We start from the raw sequence: 6660 nt of genomic DNA, 5'->3' as shown, positions 1-6660 counted from the left end.
CCCTTTAAAACCAATGCCCACCAATACTTCTCTACTCCCACGCGCCGCCGAACGTCTGTTCGTCCATGGCTAGGCAGCTTGCTCTTTGCCCGGGCTCATCCGATCAACCACGTCGTTGATTTTGCTTTAGCCGTCAATCTTGGACGCCGCCTTGTCCACATCAACGTTTCTCGGTTTGAGGAGATTGCTTAAGCTGTCATTTGTTTTTTTAGTTACGGTGGTTGTGGTAGGGGTGGGTGTTGGGCTTTCGAGGTAAGGTGGTGGAGGGCTGGAGGTGGTTGAGTTGGTGTTGGTGGCTTAGGGGGGAGTTAGGGTGGTGGAGGTGGTTGAGTCGTTGGTGTTGGTGGCTGACGTGTGGTTAACATTAATTTTTTTTCTATATAATTATTTTGAAAGTATTTAGTTTAAATTAGTTAATTAAGAGTAAATTAGTAACAAATAATCATTTAAAAAAAATTAAATCTTATTTTATGACTAATCACGTGGTGACACGTGTAAATTAAATTTTAAAAAAAAGAAATTTACCTACTTTATAGGTTACTGGTCACTTGGGACTACTTCAAGCAAATTCATATCAAAGTTCGGATTATTAAAAAATAATTCAAAGTTGGGATTATTTTGGGCGAATCACGCAAAGTTGGATTATTGTTGTGAATTTTTTCCATTTTTTTTTTTTGAAATAAGTTGTCAATTTTTTCATAATTAAATCAGTAAAAAAATATTTCTAGCTATGTTAATCAATAATCTTTAATCAATTCTTCAAAAAAATAATTTTTAATCAATTATGTCTCTAATTGATTCTCAATGATGATTTCAATTAAACTCACAAAATTAATAATCTTTGTTTACAATCAATTAACTTCATATGTTTTCAAAAATAAAAAAATAAAAAATAAAAAAAAAAATCAATTAACTTCATAAATTACATAATTTTTTTAAATTATTCAATGGATGAGTATAATATATCAATCAAATCACAAATTCCTAATTGCAACAACATTATTTTTCAAGTTACTAATTAATTTTCATGATTTTCTACCTCCCTCATTTTATTTTTGAATCAAACAACTAATCAGAAAAATTACTTTACTCTTTATTCACTTTTTGGAAAAACTAAAATGCCAATATATCTTTTTAATTAAGTAGATTAGCTATTAAGATTATTAAAAATTTTAACATATTTTAAAATCTATAATCATGTCAAATTTCAAAATTGATCTTAGTTTCATAATTTACTGATGTCGATCAAATTAACACTGTATTTCTAAATTAATTACATAAGAGTAGTACTATGTATTACAACTATATCGACCATTATATATACTCCCTTTTCATTTGTTTTGTTTATTTTTTTTAGGAATCTTTCTCTCTACTTTTTCTTTTGTATTGGGTCTTTTACTCATCCACACACTTTTTTCTCACTACTTTTTTTCCTTGTATAAAACCTTATCAATGGTTAATGAATATGTCCATATATATTTATACTCCATATAATTTAAAATTATCAACTTTATACAATTTTTTTTTAATTATTATTATTATTATTATTATTTTTTTTTTGGTTGTAGTAGTAGTTAAGGATATTATTGAACAAAGTTTCTTTATAAAAATGAGGTCAAAGTTATGCATTTTTAAATATAAAAGTCAAAGTGGAACAATTAAATAAATAATAATAAAGAGTATTACTTATAAAATTTGGCTGTTATGTATTAGGTTTATATTTTTTAACTTTAAGGTTACGTTTATCATTTTGCTACGCTAACAACAAAAGTATATTTAATCAGCGGTTTTTTGGGTGTGGTCAGCCACATCTTTTAGCAAGCTGACACACACCAAAATACTGACGAGATCACCTTTGCCCCAATAGGTTCTCCTCGGCCATACAACCCTTCACTGAGTAACCCATGGATGACAGAGTAAAATCTGACCAAGTAACCCCGTCTACAAAACCCCTGACCGAGTAACACCTGAACGACCGAGTAACATCTGATTGAGTAAACTTTGACCGACCGAATAACTCTAGCCACACTGCCGGCACACCGTGTAATAGTTCAAACGAAATGGATCTTTTTTTATTTTTTTGGTGCAAATGATATAAAAAGACAATATAAATTATAAACAAGAGTGGGGAGATTTAAACATATAACTTATTGCACAAAAACTTTCAATCTTAACCACTTAATCAAGTACATCTTTCGATTCCTCTAAAAAAAAAAACTCTTTCAAAAATGAATTATACTACCTCTGGTTTTTTTTAGGTGACACGTACCTATCACGCTTGCCAAACACACTATTTTAACGATTAATTATCAATATTGTAAAATTATTTTTTTTAACAAAAAAAGTGGATATTAATTATAAAATATAATCCCTTCGTATTTTAATAATTGTGACATTTTGACTAACACATTACTTTAGGCAATTTAATTGATTTAAATAAAATAAGAGATAAGTGGAGGTAGTTGGAGTATTAAAAAATTGTAAAAGAAAGATAGTGAATTAGTGAGATTAATAGTTGTTGAAAAATAATGAATGTAGAAGGAAAAAACTAATAAAAAAGTAGCAGTGAGTTTGGTAAGGACCGTAAAAGGAGAAAATTTAATATTAAAATGTAATTTTTTCCAAAAAAAAAAAAAAGTAAGTGTAATATTTATTAAATCATGGATAGAGTACAGTGAGACAATTCAAACAAGATTTCACATAATTCCGGAGTATATTTTTATTGTATTTTTAAATCACAAAAACTGAGAGCGGGAGATAATTTAAGTGGTTAGAGCTCTACCAAAAAAAAAAAAAAAAAAAAAGTTAAAAATCTTAAAATAAAGGGATTTATATATGTTGGAGTCAGAGGAAGACGGTAGCCAGAATTGAATCTAGCCTAGATTTTGGACTTGAGAATAAGATAATTTATGCACCCTGACTTCGACCGTCAGGCGTCAGGGTCCACAATATACTGCCACTTTTAACTATACATACTAATACTACTGTTGCCCTTGCTGTTAGCATGTCATCATCGATCTTAATCGGCTAAAAAGTTTAAGAGACAACATCAACTTATAAATACTCTTTGATCCTTTTCCCTCTTCTTCAGTAAAGCACCTATTCTCATGTAAACTATCTCCATCTAACCAACCATCTTCACTTATTGTCACCACATTCATTGCTAGCTCTTCAATCATCAACTCAACATATCTCTATTAAGGTCTGATTTCATTTCATTTCTTGCTTTTCATATTGTTTAATTTAATTTATTGCTTTTGGAAAATGATGTGTACATCTTGTACATGCATGTAGAAATATCAAACATAAATTATTGATAACATCGATATTCATGTAAGGAATGATATATCACTAAGAAAGCAATTTGGGTTGTAATATACAAGGTTGGTCTAGTAGGATTTCTTCTCATTTTTAATAATTAAAAAAAAAAAAGGGAGTCATTATAAAGAAAATATGGGTCGTATGTAGATACTTTACAAATACATGTACGTACTGCTAATCTGCTATATACAAAATACAAAGAGATACTCTCGCCATTTTTACTCAAGTGCCCTAGTTTGACTCTGGTGCTAATCACATGCACCTGTTTGACTAATGTTTCTGTTTTATATAATAAGATTAAATATAGTCACATAAGTACTTATTAGAATCATCTCAATACATATTTTATTATTAAAACTTATCGATAATTAAAGATATTACTCCCTCCGTTTTTAAATACTTGCTCCACTTTCCTTTTTCGACCGTTTTTTAAATACTTACTCAATTTCTTTATTTGGAAATCTTTTATAATATTTAATTTGTTTCCCTCACCTAGTGTATCCAACATAAATCATACTCCCTCCGTCCCTTTATTACATACCTATTTCTCATTTTGCACGGGAATTAAGAAAGTTAAAGATTCCTTAAAACTAATAATTGGGAGTATAAATATGCATGTGGGGTTAGAGAGAGATAGAGAGAAAGAGAAGGTGGTTGGGAATTAGGAGAGAGAAAGTATTGGGAATTGTTATTAAAGTACAAAAAAGAAAAAGAAAAAGGGTGACAAATCATCAAAAAGAGAATAATATTGTAAAAAAGTACAACCTATAAATAGAAACAGACACTTAATTTTGGTCATCCCAAAAAGGAATACAAGCATATAATAAAGGGACGGAGGGAGTATTTTATTAATTTCATATTCTCTCTCCTCCAATTCTCTCAACTACTTTTGCTTTTTACAATTTTTTATTCTACCTCATACCCCACTACCTTCATATTTTATTACTTTCTCCAATTTCACCTAAAACTCTACGCATGGAGAAATGGAGCAAGTATTCAAAAATAAAGAGAGTATTAGTCAAAGTTATACATTGACAAATATGCTAGATAAACTGAGACACTTGAACAAAACACAGGAAATGTTATAACTAGGAAAACTTATGGTAGATAAGGTAAGACCCCTATGGTTTGGACTCTTTAGTCTTCACCAATTCGAGTTAGTGGGCAAGACTTCTTACAATCGAATGGAGGAAGTCTTATAAATAGCGTTTAAGGTTGCATACATCTTCATATTGAGAAGGTTTTGTGTGAGTCCGTTTCACGTGAGTCCGGTTTATAACACACTCCCCTTATCACAAACCGTAACCCTTGTGGCCACACACAACCCAGAATCAGCCACCCCTTCCTTCACGCTGGCGATGATGCCGCCATCTCCGACCTACCCACCGCCATCACCCTCCCTCTCCCCCCTAAATTATGAATATTTTTGCTACGATTCATACAATGGCAAACGTATTTGGAGTTCCCATCACAAACGAAACATTAAAAGAGATGAAAGAATATCAAGACAAGAAGACGCTGAACCAAAATGACCGACCTAAGGCAGCAGTGTTAATGAAGAACATTGATGGTAAGGATGTGAGTGCTCACAATTTCGCCGCAAATCTGGTTGATCGTTGTGGTAGTAGCGTTGCTACCAAGTCTATAAGTGTATGATTTACTATGCAACTGGAGGTCCTATAAGTCTATAACATTGGAAAACTCCGCCATTGATGCAGCACCTTCATCACGAGGAAAATGTGTCTAATATCTGATCAATACGGTCTAATATCTGATCAATATTGTCTAATTTCTGACAATTAAAACCCGAAAAAAATACTATCAGAAATAAGATTTTGTTAGTCAGGAATAAGTTAATTTTCGTCAGGAATTAGATATTTTTGTCAAGAATAAAATCATTCTAGTCAGGAATAAGTTAATTTTCGTCAGAAATTAGATATTTTTCTGCTTGTATAATCGGACTCACGTGAGTCCGTTCTACACAATACTTTACGCTTCATATTTGGATGATTTCGGTAAATATTTACGAAAAAGCTATACTGCTATATAATTACCTTTTAATTTCACCATTTATTTTGACCATAATTTTTTGTACGAAAAAAAAAAAAGAAATTAATATGTAAGATGTTATAGGAATTTTATTTTAGATGGGTTGGAAATATGTAGTTTAATACTATAACTTTAACAAATTCAAGCAATCACATGAACCAAACTCTAAAGATATAGATGCTTCGTATATGGTTAGTTTAAAAACAAAATCATACTCCGTAAAAAATAACATGCTGAACATAAAACCGGATATAATGACGAAGTATTGGTGCATATAGTTGATTATTGCTAAATATAGTAAAGGTAGTTATTTAGGGTGATTCAATAAACACAATAGTAACAGAGCTTAGAATTTAAGGTTATATGGACTTGCCATGTCATTTATTATGCGGCGCCAAGTCACGGTGAAGGAAAGATAACACATGGCAATGTCACGTTGTTCCTTTGAATTTTAATTTATATCAATAGTCAATAGTGTTATTAAAACTCGAAGTATCATTTTACCATGTGTCACTTTTAGTAATTGACAAAGCACCATATAAGCAATTACATGTCAGTGTGATAACAATAGCAATTTTCACTACCAACAAGTCATTACTTGATTCATTAATCATGAATTTAATTTTTACCTTGATTTACGCTAATAATTCAATGGTCTTATTGAATGGCCCAAAATATATTTGTAACTGACATTGTCCAAAATTATAGATGGAGTAGCTAATTATTTATTCTCATACTTATTAAGTTTTTAACTAGGGAGCTGAATAGCTATTAGTTATTTGGATAGTGCTATATGTAGCCCTTAGGGCTATATATAAACATTAAATACACTCTTGAAAATTGTATAAAATTAGGAATTCATGACAAAAACATGCATAAATCAGTGTAATTAGTGTTTATATATTATGATGATTGCATAGAGATCCATAAAAGGAGGGTCTAAACAACCAATGCAATAGAGATCAATAAAAAGAGGGTCTAAACAACCAATGCAATAATGAAAAGGTAAACAATTATCATCCGTGTATATGATGATGAGCAAGAGTATAGTACTTTGTTATAATTGTTGTAGGGTGAAACTATTAACCTCTAAAGAATGAAGGGAGGGACCAACTATTGGCTTAGCTTAATTTGTAGCTTAAGTTCATGGATCCAATACAGATATTATCTCATCTCACTCCACAGTTCAAGAATTCGCTTAATCATTTTTTACATAAAACATGTAATGCAATAACCCGGAGTAATGTCCAGGCTACCAACTAGTTGTATAGTATTTATGGGTTTTATGGA

Source organism: Chenopodium album, chromosome 18 (genome assembly GCF_948465745.1).
Source record: "Chenopodium album chromosome 18, dcCheAlbu1.1, whole genome shotgun sequence".
NCBI classification, from domain to species: Eukaryota; Viridiplantae; Streptophyta; class Magnoliopsida; order Caryophyllales; family Amaranthaceae; genus Chenopodium; species Chenopodium album.
Note: the sequence above shows the minus strand (reverse complement) of the source record.